The sequence below is a fragment of the Canis aureus genome, chromosome 10, assembly GCF_053574225.1.
Source record: "Canis aureus isolate CA01 chromosome 10, VMU_Caureus_v.1.0, whole genome shotgun sequence".
Lineage (NCBI taxonomy): Eukaryota > Metazoa > Chordata > Mammalia > Carnivora > Canidae > Canis > Canis aureus.
The window spans coordinates 14,307,389-14,322,904 of NC_135620.1; positions in this window are offsets into that span (position 1 = coordinate 14,307,389).

A 15,516-nucleotide genomic window follows, 5' to 3' on the forward strand; every position below is an offset into this window, starting at 1 on the left:
CAGCGGTTTTGCGCTGCCTTCAGCCCAGGGCAGGGCATGATCCTGGAGATCAGGGATCAAGTCCCACGTCGGGCTCCCTGCATGGAGCCTGCTTCTCCTCTCTCTGCCTGTGTCTCTGCCTCTCTCTCTATCTCTCTCTTGCTCTCTCCCTCTCTGTGTCTCTCATGAATAAATAAACAACAAAATATAAAATAAATAAAAATAAAAGTTTTCTCTACTATATATATAAAAGAGTCGTCCTTTTGTAGTGATCTAGGGGTGTCAAAACATCCCACTGATTGTCTATATTTATCTGTATTCATTACTGTAATTGTTTTTGTCTGCTTCTGATACTAGAATGTAAGCACCACCAGAGGAGGGAGCATGCCTGTTTTTATTCCTGTTGATGGCCCAGATCTAGTAGAGTGTTGGTATATAGTGATTTCTCAGTAAATATTTGTTTAGTGAATGAATGTGTCTATGTAGTTTTTAAAATTCATCTTCTTGGGAAGATTAATACAAGTTTTAAAACGTGCACAGAATGCAAATCAAAGGATTATCACGAAGCAAGCACAACTAAAACCACACTCCCTTCAAAAATATGAATTTTCAAGAGCTCCCTGAAAACTCCTCTTGTACCCACTCCCAATTACTAACACTTTCTTTCCCCCCAAATTAACCACAATCTTGACTTCTTACATTGTGGTTTAGTTTTTTGACTTCATATAGATAGAATCTTACAGCCTGTATTCTTCTGCTTGAATTTATGCTTGTGAAATTCATCTTTGTTTTCACACAGCTTTTTTGGTGCATAGCACAAGGTAGGGGTCAAATTCTATTTTTTTCCCATAGGAATATCCACTTATCCCAGCACAGTTTATTGGAAAGTCTCTTCTGACTTCCCTGTAATGATACTTCTGTCATGGGAAAAGTGTCCCCATGTGCCTGGATCTGTCTGTGGGCCTTCTCTTCTGTGTCAGGCATCTTTGTCTATCTTTGTGTCAGTACCACATTGTCTTAATGAAAAGAGCTTTATACTAAGTCTTCATATTTAGTAATACAAGTATTGTCACTTTGTTCAGCAGATTCTTGGCTCTTCTTGACCCTTTCCATGTCCATATGATCTTGAGAATAAGCTTGTCATTTTCCATAAACTGGGATTTTGATTGGATTGCATTGTATCTATAGATCATTTTGGAAAGACTTAGTGTATTTGTAATATTCTGATTCATAAGTATGGCATATTCCTCCATTTATTTAGGTCTTCTTTAATTTCTCTCAATAAGACTTTATAGTTGTCTTCCTAAAGGTCTTATACATATTTTCTTAGATCGACTTCAAGGTATTTGGGGTTTTGTGTGTGTGTGTGTGTGTGTGTGTGTGTGTGTGTGTGTCATTGTAAATAATACCTTTTTAAACATTTATTTTCTTGTTCCTGTTGTAGTAAAGTTAATTTGTATATTAATTTTGAACAGTCCAATTTGTTAAACTTATTAATTCTAATAATTTATCTGTAAATTATTTAGGATTTTCTACATAGACAACCATATCATTCATGAGAGTTTTATTTCTTCCTCTCTCATCTTTGTATGTTTCTTTTTCTTGCCTTATTGCTTTGGCTAGGGCATTCTGTACAAAAGGATGTAACAGTAGGGGGAGTCTTTGTTTTGTGGATTAAGTTGTGTTCTCCAGGAAGGTAGATCGAAGTCCTCAATCCCAGAATCTGTGTATGTGACTGAATTTGGAAATAAGGTATTTGCAGGTGTAATGAGTTCAGATGAAGTCATATTAGAGTAGGGTATGCCCTACTCCAAGAAGACTGTGACTGGTGTTCTTATAAAAAGAGGTGAGATAAAGACATACACAGTGAAAATCACCATGTGAAAACAGAAACAGAAGTTGAGGTGATGCATCTATAAGCCAAGGGATGCCAAGGCTGATTGGCAACCACCAGAAGCTAGGAAAAAGCAAGGAAGGATCCACCTCTAAGGCCTCCAGGGAGATTGTCACTCTGCCAATGCCTTGATTTCAGACTTGAAGCCTCCACAATTGTGAGACAATAAATTTCTATTTTGACCTGTCAGTTTGTGGTACTTTGTTATAGCAGCCCTAGGCAACAAGTCAACATGTCTTGGTTCCAATTCCAGGGGGAAAGCTCTCAATATTTCATCATTAATTCTGATATTTGCTGAAGCTCCTTTGGGAATAGGTATCATTTTTCAGCTTATGAAAATTCCTTTCTAGCCCTAGTTTGTTAAGAGTTTTTGTGATGAGGGGTACCTAGGTGGCTCAGATGGTTAAGTGTCTGCTTTTGGTTCAGGTCATGATCTCCAGGTCATGGGATCGTGCCCTATGTTGGGCTTCCAGCTCAACAGCGGTGGGGATCTGCTTCTCCCTCTGCTTGTGCACTCTCTGTCTCTTTCTCAAATGAATAAATAAAAAATCTTCAAAAAAAAAAAAAAGAGTTTTTGCAATGATTTTGATCAACATCTTCCATTGAGATCAAATAAAGGAATGTTTCCCCTCAGTCTGTGAATGTGGTAAACTGCATTGATTTTTAAATCATAACCCAGTGTTGCATTCTGGAATATGCCTGACATGTATTGGCCTTTTTATATATTGCTAGATATGATGTGCTTTTTAAAAAAACAAAAACGAAACCAAAAAGAAAAACAAACAAACAAACAAAAAAAAAAAACATGCTTGCCGGGCAGCCCAGGTGGCTCAGTGGTTTAGTGCCGCCTTCAGGCCAGGGTGTGATCCTGGAGACCCAGGATCCAGTCCCACATCGGGCTCCCTGCATGGAGCCTGCTTCTCCCTCTGCCTGTGTCTCTGCCTCTCTCTCTCTGTGTGCCTCTCATGAATAAATAAGTAAAATCTTTTTAAAAAGCAACATACTTACCAAAACCTGAAAAAAATCTATTTCTCCTGAGGTTCAGGGGGAAAAAGCAGTGGGTGAACAGGCTCTAGCTTTCTAGTTCGTATTAAGCTGATCTCTAACATTCCATCTTTATGTTAATGGTTAAGTTTGCTAATCTTATGTTCAGGATATCTACATCTGTATTCATAAGTCAGACAGCCTGAAATTTTCTTTTTTGGGGATTTCCTGACAGTTTTTATATCAGGGTTATTCTGGACCTCTTAACAGGAGTTGGCAACTGGTAGCTGTCCTTCCTGTGCTTTGAGCGAGTTTGTGAAAGATTGCCTTCATTTCTTCCTTGAATGTTTCTTAGAATCTGTCAGGGCCTGAAATTTTCTTTATGGAAAAGTTTTGAATTATAGGTTTAATTTACAAATCATAGGTTTAATTCTAGGTCTTTGTAGGACTATAAGTTTTTTTAGTAGTTGAAGGATTATTTAAATTTTCTATTCTTCCATCGTTTTTACCTGTCATGTATTTTGAGGAATTTCTCTATTTCATTTATATTTTAAAATTGACTTGCATGAGGTTGTTTAATACATTTTTTTTTTTTTTGCAATTTCATAGGTCTGCAAGGCTTAGAGTCATGTCTTCCTTTTCATTCCTGACATTGTTTATTTTCTCTTTCTTCTTTGAATGGCTTCACCAAGAGAGCTAGTAGTTATATTTGTTTTCATTTCATTAGCTTATATTCATAAATGTATTATTTCCTTCTTTCTACTTTCTTCTGAGTCTAATTTACTGTTATTTTTTTCTACCTCCTTGAGATGGACTTTTTGTCTTTCTCTCTCTCTTTTTTTAATCAGTAATATGCATTTATATCTCCTCCATGTCTTTCCATGGCTTGATAGCTCTTTTCTTTTCATTGTTGAGTAATACTCCACTGTACAGTGTACCTGTTTATCCATTCACCCAAGCAAAGAAAATCTCTTCGTTGCTTCCAAGTTTTGACAGTTATGAATGAAGCTGCTGTAAGCATTTGTGTGCAGGTTTTTGTGTGGACATAAGTTTTCAACTCCTTTGGGTAAATACCTAGGAGAGTAATTGCTGAGTTACATGGTGAGAGTATATTCAATTTTGATTGAAACTGATGGATGGTCTTCCAAAGTGGCTGCACCAATGTGCATTCCCCCCTTGCAATAAATTACAGTTCCTATTGTTCCACATCCTCAGCAGTATTTGGTGTTGTCAGTGTTTTGGATTTTAGCTATTCTAATAGGTGTGTGGTGGTACTATTTGAACTTTTAACATTGTATAAGCTAAATTATTTTTTAAAAATCCATGAATACTACATCTCTGAGAAGAACACAAACAAGTTAGTTTTTTAAAATTTACTTAACAAAGAAAAAACAAAAGTTTATTCATTTCTCCCCCAACCACAGCCATCAATCTGTTCTCGATATCTATGAACTTAATTTATTTCATTTTATTTTTTTAAATGTTATTTATTTATTTGAAAGAGAGATCCCAAGCATAGAGGAGAGGCAGAGGGAGAGGGAGAAGCAGGCTCCCCACTGAGCAGGGAGCCCGATATGGGGCTCCATCCCAGGACCCTGAGATCATGACCTGAGCTGAAAGCAGCCCCTTAACCAACTGAGCCGCCCAGGAGCCCCATGAACTTAATTTCTTAAATAGATTTTTTAAGTTCCACATGTAAGAGAGATAATACAGTGTCTTTTTCAGACTTATTAGTTCATCAATTTTTTAATCCTTTCTTCTTCTTTACTGTTCTAAGTGCCATTATAATAATAAAATTCCCTTTGTTAAGCACAGCTTTAGATGCTTCCTATAGGTTTTGATATGTAATATTTTCTTATTTTAAAAGATTATTTTTTTTTATTTTTAGAGAGAGAGGGTGCTGTGCAAGGAGCCCTACACAGGGCTCAATCTCATGACCCTGAGATCATGACTGGAGCCAGAATCAAGAGTCAGATGCTCAACTGCTGGAGCCACCCAGGCACCCGTGATATTGAGTATTTTCAATATTATTCCCAGTTAAAAATATTTTGTAATTTACACCTTAAAAAAATCCAGGTGTTATTTAAAACACATGGATTAGTTTATTTCCAAAATAGGACTTAAAAATATTTGTGTTACTGATTCCAAGCTTAGCTGTGTTCTTTTAAAATACATAGACACTTGCTTAATGACATAGAATCTGATCAAGTTTTTGGAAACTGTTTTCTGTGTATTCGTGTATTATTCTGCCCGCGTTCAATTCTGTACCCTGTCTGCTCATTGGATCAAGTTTGTCAGTCCTGGACTTTATATCTCTATCCTTACTTACCTTTTATCTGCTCATTATGGGTTACTGAGGCAAGTGTATTCAAATCTCTCATTACGACGTTAGATGATCTATTTATCCTTGCAGGTCTCTAAGTTTTTTATTTTTTTTATATGTTCTAAGACAACTTTATTGAGTGCAAACAAATATAATATTATCTTTGATGAATTGAATTTTTTGTCATTATGAAGTGTCATTCTTGATTCCTAGTAATGCATTTAGCCTCAAAGTCTGATCCTACTATAACCCACCATCTTTCTTTTGGTTACTGAATGCATGCTTTGTCTTCTTTGATGATTGTACTGTCAACCCTTCTGTCCTCATGTTTTAATATATCGCTTTTAAGTAGCGTAACTTTGAAAATGCAGTTTGGTTATCTTTATCTTACATAGAATAGGTAACCTGTTTACATTTAACATATTTACTTACATGTTTAGATTTTTTTTTAAATTTTTTATTTATTTATGATAGTCACAGAGAGAGAGAGAGAGGCAGAGACACAGGCAGAGGGAGAAGCAGGCTCCATGCACCGGGAGCCCGACGTGGGACTCGATCCCGGGTCTCCAGGATCGTGCCCTGGGCCAAAGGCAGGCGCCAAACCGCTGCGCCACCCAGGGATCCCTAGATTTAAATCTTATATCCAACTGCTCCCTTTGTCTCTCCCTCCCCTTTTGCCTTATCCTAATTTGATGGAAAATATTTTAATATTCTGTATTCTTTCTCTTCCAGTGTGGTAGTTACACATTTCTTTTAACACTCTTTCAGTAGCTACACTGACAACGACAACATGTATTCTTGATTTTTCCAAGCCTGACATTACCTGTTAATTTTACACTCTTTCTGGTGAATGTGAAACCTCAGGACACTTTTCATTCATTTGTCCTCTCTGGAATTTTACACAATTGTTGTCTTGTATTTTATTTATATCCCCACAGCACATAATCACTTTTTCCTAGTAAAGTCATACATTTAGATTTATTCACATATTTACACAATCATCACTCTCCATTACGTCCTATATTTCTGACTTTACACATGTAGTCACTTTCCTTCGGCCTAAAGAACTCCATTTGGTATTTCTTTAAGGGCTAGCCTGTTGGTGAGAAATTATTTCTTATTATCTGAAAATGTCATTCTTTTTTTTTTTTTTTTTAAGATTTTTCATTTGAGGGATCCCCTGGGTGGCTCAGCGGTTTAGCGCCTGCCTTTGGCCCAGGGTGCGATCCTGGAGTCCCGGGATCGAGTCCTGCATCGGGCTCCCGGCATGGAGCCTTCTTCTCCCTCTGCCTGTGTCTCTGCCTCTCTCTCTCTGTCTCTATCATGAATAAATAAATAAATAATCTTTAAAAAAAGATTTTTCATTTGAGATTTATTTATTTATTTATTTATTTATTTATTTATTTATTTGAGAGAGTGCGCACACACTAGCAGGGAGAGGCAGAGGCAGAGGGAGAAGCAGACTACCTGCTGAGCAAGGAGCCTGATGCAGGGTCTTATCCCAGGACCCTGGGATCATGACCTGAGCCAGAGGCAGATGCTTAACCGACTGAGCTACCCAGGTACCCCTAAAAGTGTCATTCTTGAAGGGTATTTTTGGCCAGTATAAAATAAGGGTTTTTTTGAAATGAAATATGAATGTCATTTCTTTTGACTTACAGTTTCCATTATTTCTAATAAGAAATCTGCTATTATTCTAATTGTTCTCCTTTTTTTAAAATTGTTACTCCTTTAAAGATAATTGGTGTTTCTTTTTTAATATATATATTTTTAAGTAATATCTATATCCAATGTGTGGCGTGATCCTGGAGACCCGGGATCGGATCCCACGTTGGGCTCCCAGTGCATGGAGCCTGCTTCTCTCTCTGCCTGTGTCTCTGCCTCTCTCTGTCTCTCTCTATCTCTCTGTGTGACTATCATAAATAAATAAAAATTTAAAAAATCCAGTAAATGTAAAATATGATATTAATTTCAGGTGTACAGTACAGTGATTCAGCACTTCTCTACATCATCCTGTGGTCATCACAGCAAATGCTTTCCTTAATCCCCATCAGCTGTCTTATCCATCCCCCAACCCACCTCCTTTCTACTAACCAACATTCTTTTCTTAAAAATTTTTTTAGATTTTATTTATTTATTTGACAGAGAGAGAACACAAGCAGGGGGAACAAGAGAGGGAGAAGCAGGCTCCTCAGTGAGCAGGTTGCCCCACTCAGGGCTTGATCCCATGACCCTGGGATCATGACTTGAGCCAAAGGCAGAAGCTTAACTGACTGAGCTACCCAGGCACCCTGACCAACACTCAATGACAGTTGTTTCCCCCTTTTCCCTCTTCCTGAGCTCCTTCACCAACCATAGAGGAAGCAATAGCATTGACATTTGTTGGCACTTGCCCATGCTAGACACAGGGGTGCAAAAGCAAAGATACATAGATGCATTGTTCCTGCCCTCAAGGAGCTGCAGGTGGGATGTATACATGGAAAGGGCTTAAACTATGTAAAGTCACAGTTGTTACATGTCAATCATTGGGCCACAGGATATGAGGTAGGACATTCAGCCCCGTGAGAAAGATTGCTGAGAGGATATTGACCTTTCTCTTAGTTCCACTATGTACAACTGCCCCTTTGACGCCTGTGAGGCAGATAGTTAGATAAAACTGAGCAACTGAACTGACCTTGAAACTTCCAACAGTCATGCTTCCGTGAATTTCAGGTGAGACAGGGACCTCACAAATCTGTAATGTAAAGTAATGGTTCGAAAGGGCGAGTGTAGGGGATATGAAAGCGTGGTTGGCTTTGAGTATGAGAACCGGGAAGCCAGGAGACATGGTGAACCCATGAATACAGGTTTTGGAACTTAGAGTGAAGTCAGAGATTGATTAAATATTGATTATAGTCCAAACATTAGGGAAAATCCTTTCATGTGAGGGCACTATAGTCAAGGGCTGTGGAAGTCTGATGTTCCTCCTTCGGGCTGTGTTGGGCTGAGTGCCGCGTGTGTCGACCCTGATGGTTCCCGCCACCCTTTATGAAACTCTCTGGAGGGCAGCCCGGGTGGCTCCGCGGTTTAGCACCGCCGGCGGCCCAGGGCGCGATCCTGGAGACCCGGGATCCAGTCCCACCTCGGGCTCCCCGCAGGGAGCCTGCTTCTCCCTCTGCCTGTGTCTCTCCCTCTCTCTCTCTCATGAATAAATAAATAAAATCTTTAAAAAAAAGAAAAAAAGAAAAGGAAACTCTCTGGAGACCATCTCTTGTTTAATTGATTGTTTTCTCTCCTGTTCACAGTTATTTATTTTTCGCCAAGGCTGCCAACTTTTAAACAGTCCTGGTATAAAGGTGTGTCCCTAACCCTTTGTTGATAGATGTGCTTTATGTAACAGTTATGAAGTGCATTAACACGAAGCACTGAAACACAAAAAGAAACTGAAGAGATTTATAAGCATGCAAAATGCCCTCACCAGATACAACTGAAATAATAAATCCAAAGTCAAAGGGCCATTTATGAAGTTACTGTGAACATGTTTATCTGCTTCAAAACCTGTTTTGTGGAACTGAATCATACTCTCTATGAGGCTTAATTTAAATGACAAAATACAAATTAACTCATTTCTGAGGGACAACTTACTGTGTTGAAGGAAACCACGCTATTGTGGAAGAGAGAAATCCGACTGTAAATACACATATGTCAGATGCATTCCTGGCGAAAGAAATTGCCTGAATGACATTTTTCTTTAAAAATTAGAAATTTGGGGAAGTTCAAATGGTTAGTATTTTTAAGGGACATTAAAAGACTTCCAGCATGCCTGTTTTACAAAAACACTCAATCCCTGGTAGCAGCAGTAGTCTAGAGGACAATTTCTCCTTGGCTGCAATTTGAGATAGAATTGGTGTCCTCAGAAACGTCCCCTCCCCCCCCCCCCAAAAAAAAGTTAGCAAAGTGAAATGGTGGCATCTATCTCCTCGTTAAAACATCACATTGACAAAATCCATGTACTGTTCTGTTTCAAAAAGTTCCAGCTCTTTTAAACATTGACATTCTTATCATTTTGTGCGCTCGGTGCTGGCCACTGGCTCACAACATCTGTGTGGATTTCTGCTTGAATATCTTTCCTCCATCAGCTGATAAGCCAGTCATTCTGAGGATTTCTGCTCAAGAGCCCTGATGGAGAAAGCAAGCTGATAGTACATATTTGAAATTGTTACCGAAAATGTTCCTTCTCCTCTTACTCTGTCCATTTGTGTGTTTGTTTCTATTCGAAGGTAGGTCTGAAGGGCCTACAGCTTTCACGTTGATGTGGCCTGGGCACCATAGTGGCAGTTTAACATGCTTTCCTAAGAGAGAAAAGACACTGGTATTGTAAATCTGGCCTGTACTCACTGTCACGGGGCTAATCCGTGGCCATAAAATTAGAGTCAAATATAAGATAAACTGCAGGCCACTGTTTTCCTGTCAATCCAAACAAACAAGCCTAAGCATTATTTTAGGAGTGAAAACAAAATTCTTAATTACTGCTTAAACATGGGGCTCTAAGTATGGGCCTACTCTAACAAACAATTTTGAGCAAAGGAATTTTTCTTGTATGTAAAAAAGAATATATATATATATATATATATATATATATATATATATTTTTTTTTTTTTTTTTTACCATGAAAGAGGTTATTATGCTTCAGGAAAATGAAAGGAAAAAATATTTTTCAAAATCCCAATCCCCCGGTGCAAACACTGTTAAGATATTGGTGTTTTTTCCTTTCAGGCTTTTGGTTACTCCGCTCACCTAATTTTGCATTTCATTTTTTTTTTTCATTGCATTCAGTTACTGTACTGTCCTCAGATGTCTTTGATGATATAGAAGTTCTAAGTTTAAGATGGTTTTGGAAGATGTAAGATGTCTCATGGAAAGGAAAACGCAGTAAGGTTTGTCTCTCCTGTGATTAATAAAAAGGCGAAAAGATTGTTCAAAAGACAAGATTTTCAAATCCTGTCAACACCACACGGTAGTTTCCAAATGTAGCAACTGAAAATGGAATTGGAGTAGGGAGCCGGCAGTGGTGGAGAAGTATCCTGGCCAAAGCGGGAAGGCCCTGGACGCCTGCTTGCTCCTCCGGGGAGGCCTGTGGCAGAGGCTGGCAGAAAGGCCCTGTCCCCTCCGCCTGGCTCCTCGAGCCTCCCCAGATGTCAGCGGGAAAGCCTTTCATCTAGTGCCTGGGGTTTGACAGCCGAGAGGGCGAGGCCTGGGCGAGGAAGGAACCCCGCGCCGGGCTGGCTGTGCCACCACAGGCCCACCTGTCCACCCTGCACAGCTGCCCGGAGGACCGTGCCGGGGTCCCGGTCAACCCATCTGCCAGCGGGGACCCCACTGAAAGGTTTTCAATCGGGGAGAAGGAAACTTTTTACCTCTCTTTTTACCAAGGGCACGTGGAAAGATGTTCAGAACGACTCCTTTTTTTTTTTTTTCCTTTTTAAGATTTTATTTATTTATTCATGAGAGAAGCAGAGACACAGGCGGAGGGAGAAGCAGGCTCCCCACAGGAACCCTGTTGCGGGACTCGATCCTGAGACCCCAGGTCAATGACCTGAGCGGAAGGCAGAGGCTCAACCACTGAGCCACCCAGGTGCCCCCGGAATGATTCTGAGAAGTCTCCAAGGTTTCCATTCACGGAGGACACATGCCAGGGGACCTGGGACACTGAAGTTTCCAATAACAGGGCCTAGTAAAGTGCTTTAAGCCTTGATGTAGATGCTTCTGTTCCGGACTCTCACTGTCTGAAGGGGCTTCTTCTGGGGACATTCTTGTTAGGAGCAGATGACTTCTAAGCTGCAGTTCCCAAGAAGCCAAGGAGGTTATTAATTCCATCGTCAGAGGTCACTAAGATTCCCTCCTGCCTTCCACAGCAGCTGTTACAAAATAGTATTTCAAGTTTTCTTTTTTTAATAAAGATTTTTATTTATTTATTCTTGAGAGAGACAGAGAGAGAGAGAGAGACACAGGCAGAGGGAGAAGCAGGCTCCATCCCGGGAGCCCAACGTGGGAGTCGACCCCGGGTCCCCAGGACCACGCCCTGGGCCAAAGGCAGGCGCCAAACCACAGAGCGACCCAGACTGCCCTATTTCAAGTGTTCTGAACTCCCGGACGACCACTGGGAAATTAGTGATCACGATGATGGCTGTGTTGGCCCTGGTGCGCACAGGGCGGAGTGGCTGGATTGTCCCGGATGCCGTTTTCAGTTCTAAGTCAGCCCCGGCTGGCAGGTAGCTCAATGACAGCAAAGCCCAGCTCCCTTCCGGGTAGCAGGTGTCACGCGGGGGCTCCTCTCCTCCAGGGATGAGGCCCGCTTCCCCGCCTTGCTGCCGGCCGGGCGGCTTTGCTCGGGCGAGGGCGATCGCGGTGGGGTGAGGCGGGCTCCGGGGCTGCAGCTCATGCAGCCCTGCGCTCCGCCCTCGCCTCTGGGAGCCCTGGGGACACCGGGGGGACACTGAAGGCCACGTGGGGTGAAGCCAGCTCCAGCGCCGGCACCGACGGCCACGCCTGGGAGGGAGCCAGTGGGGACCCATCACCCAGCCAGCAGCGCCCAGCCGCCCAGCCAGCAGCGCCCCATCACCCAGCCAGCAGCACCCTATCACCCAGCCAGCAGCACCCAGCCGCCCAGCCAGCAGCGCCCCATCACCCAGCCAGCAGCACCCCATCACCCAGCCAGCAGCACCCAGCCGCCCAGCCAGCAGCACCCCATCACCCAGCCAGCAGCACCCCATCACCCAGCCAGCAGCGCCCCATCACCCAACCAGCAGCGCCCCGTCACCCAGCCAGCAGTGCCCCGTCACCCAGCCAGCAGCGCCCCGTCACCCAGCCAGCAGTGCCCCGTCATCCAGCCAGCAGTGCCCAGCCTTGGGGAGCACAGGGAAGGCTGGCAGAGGAGCTGCCCAGCCAGCACACAGACGTGTGATACCGCGTGAGTTGTTGCTTGAAGGTGCTAAGTTTTTGGGGGTGATCTGTCCTGCAGCCGCTGATAACAGGTACACCCGGTCACAATCTTGCGTCTGTAATTATTCTATAGGAGCTTATTGCTTAAAAGAACCCTGTGCAATCCCTGTGCAATCTTCCATTATTCCTCGTGGAGAGAGGCTGACCCATAAGGAAACCTGTTGACTTTCTTGTTTTGTTTTAGGATTTCATTATTTGAGGGAGAGAGAGAGCATGGGCAGGGAGTGGGGAGAAGCAGGCTCCCCACTGATCAGGGAGCCTCACTGGGGGCTCAGTCCTGAGATCCCAGAATCAGGAGCCCTGCGGAAAGCAGATGCTCAGCCCACTGAGCCAGCAGTTCACTTTCTGAACAAGAGAATACTCCAGGCTTCCCAGGCTCGTGGCAAGGAGAGGCGCTCGTAGGGGAGGGGCTGCTCCTGTTCTCTGGGGTCGGTATCACCACCCTGGCATGGGTGCAGACCTTTCCCCAGGGGAAATCGGACCCTCCCACAGAGCAGCCACCCCACCCCCACCACCCCCGGTCACACAGCTAATAATCCACCCCCAGCTGACTGGTTCCAAAATCTACACTGTCAGCAGCTACACTCCACGGCCGCAGAGCCCTGTGCGGTGGCTCCCAGCTGCGGCCACCTCGAGAGTCCGGGGCGCACGGCGCAGCCTGGGGAATTTCCTGCTGTACTAGCTCCTCATCTATGCCCCAGCCTGCCCGCCCGGCCAGATGCCGTTTGCCCCCCGCCACCTCGGAGCACCCTCCTGCTACAGCCCAGGCCCCAGGGTGGGAGTTCTTCATGCCAGCTGAGTAATGTGGGGAATTCCTGTTCCCTTCCGGCGGAGAACCCACATGCCTCCCGTAGTAGTACCTTGCTAATGTCCCTCTCAGTTTTCCTTCTGGTGCTGTGAAGGCTGGAATGCTAAAACTATATTCTCCCAAAGACTTCCTTGAGGCTAGTGTCCACGTGGGACCCAGCTTTGGCCAACGAGCCGTGCTTTTTCGGATTAGAGGTAGAGATGCCAAATGTGGGTGGTGGCCCTGCAGGGAGAGCTCACACCTCGCAAGTGCAATGAGTAAGGCACCTGGATTTCCCGGTTCAGCTGTGCTGTGTGTTGGGCGTCTGTCCCTGGTGTCCAGGGTGTAGTGGATGGCAGTGGTAGAGAATTTTCACTAGAACGACCCAGTAGAGGGGTTGGCTATTTCTCCTGGTCGCTTTGAAACTGGCAGAGTAACCAGCCAGCCCAGATCTCTATCCTTTCCGGAAATTTTCTGAACTACTTTATATCTTCTAATAAACTCCTCTCTGCTTAAACGCACGTGAACTCAGTTGCCTGCAATCAAAAGGCCTGACCAATATAAGGTCATTCTGTACACCCAACCATAGGAACGTGCCCTACAAGCCCTACAAGCACATTAGAACACAGTCGCCCAATGTCCGTAAAAGTAGCTGCAAGGCCATTTCCTTTTGATTCCAGTTTCCACCTGCCATCTCCACCATGATGGGAGAAATTCAGAGGTCATACTGAGGGAGCCCAAGAATGGGGCCACAGAACCTGATTCAAATAGCAAATGTTGGAATGTTGGATTGGGGATAGGCTGAGGCAACAGTGAAGTCAAACCCACAGAGACCTCAGGTCTGAGCAAAAATGAACAAGAGAATCCCCATCTGAAGAGCAAGGTCAAGTAGGTTGGAGAAGTAAAGCCAGGACGCCAGGTAGCATTTGGCCAAGTCAGGAACCCTTTGTGAAGAAGCCTAGGCCCCTATGACAGGCTTGCATGTACTACTCTTAGTGGCACAAGGCATAGGAGATGTCTTAGAACGTAATTAGTGACCTTGTTCCGTGTGTCATAAGGGAATGAGAAGAATGATATCTCCAACCCAGACATTAGAGAGATTTTTTTTTTTAGAGATTGTTCTTTGGATGAATGAAGGGAATTTCATACTGAAGAAGCTAACATCAGATCGTGAATATATTTTGGTTTAAGATGTGAAATGAATCTGAAGTAATCTGGCGCAGTTAGCCGAAATATCATCAAAAAATGTTTTCATTTCAAGTGTTACTTCGGTTCATCTTTGTAAGATTAAGTATAGTCAATGGGAAGACACGAAAGCAGAGCAAAGTGAAGTTCCAATAAGCCAAACCCTGTCCAGAGGAAGTATCAAGAACTAGTACTTCCTCTGATTGACGGGGGGGGGGGGGGGGGTGCTCGCAGAGGGGAGGAAGCCTTATGGGGTGAGGGAGGGCAGAGTACTGCCAACACAGCTTGCTTGTCTACGTGGTGCTGTGGGCCCCAACTCAATCTTCATGGCCTCCGCCTTGGGACAAGCCCAGGCAGCTGACCATCAGAGAAGGCTCTCTCCAACACCTGGCATCGGCTTCATTTCTCTGAAGGGAGAATGTCATTTGCTTAGGGCTTCCTCTTTATCCTCTTTGCCCACAGCAATTGCAGTGAATATATTGGGGTTGTTTTCCTTTTTTTTTTTTTTTTAAGATTTATTGATTTATTAGAGAAAGAGAGAGAGACTGAGAGTGGGGGGAGGGGAGAGGGAGAGGGAGAGAATCTCAAGCAGATACTGCCCTGAGTGTGGAGCCCTATTTGACCCGGGGCTCAATCCAACAACTCTGAGATCATGAACTGAACCAAAATCAAGAGTCTGACACTTAACTGATGGAGCCACCAAGGCTCCCCAAGGGTTTTTTTGTTTTTTGTTTTTTGTTTTTTTACATTTTGAGTATGAAGAACAATTGGAGACTTTTCATAAACTCTTTCCCTTTGCCTGGATTCTTCTCGAGATTCCATATGCAAGGCCCTGTGGCCCAGGTGACTGATACTGACTTCCTAGCAGGTGTCTTTGCCAAACTTAGGGGAGACACGAGAGGAAATGTGACCTGTAACAGGAGGTACCCTTTGTTTGGCACTTTCCACATGAATTCCTACTTTTTTGATGAACAAGCACTAAAAAAGTCATTGCTTTTAGGGGCCATCTTCTTTCAGATGTCCACGCGAGGAGACAAACATGCTAACTGCAAGGCTATAGATTTCCATGTTACTATATTGACTTTATTTCAATATTGCAACATTATAATAGTCCAATATTCTAATAAAGACTTTGTTTTTTTAGCATAAAAAACATGAAAGGGGACTGATTAGGGTTTGTCTCTATCAAATACTCAGTAAGGTAGCATTGATCAGTTGTCAGGTGTTTTTTTTTTCCTCTGCAGCTTCCTCTCTCCATAGTGGTTTAGGGACCATTTAAGGGGGATTTAGTCTACATTTATCTTTTTTGAGCTGGTCATTTCTATTTTCCCTGTTGGAAGTTGGAACTTAAAACATCATGTGTAATACATTAAAATTCTTCC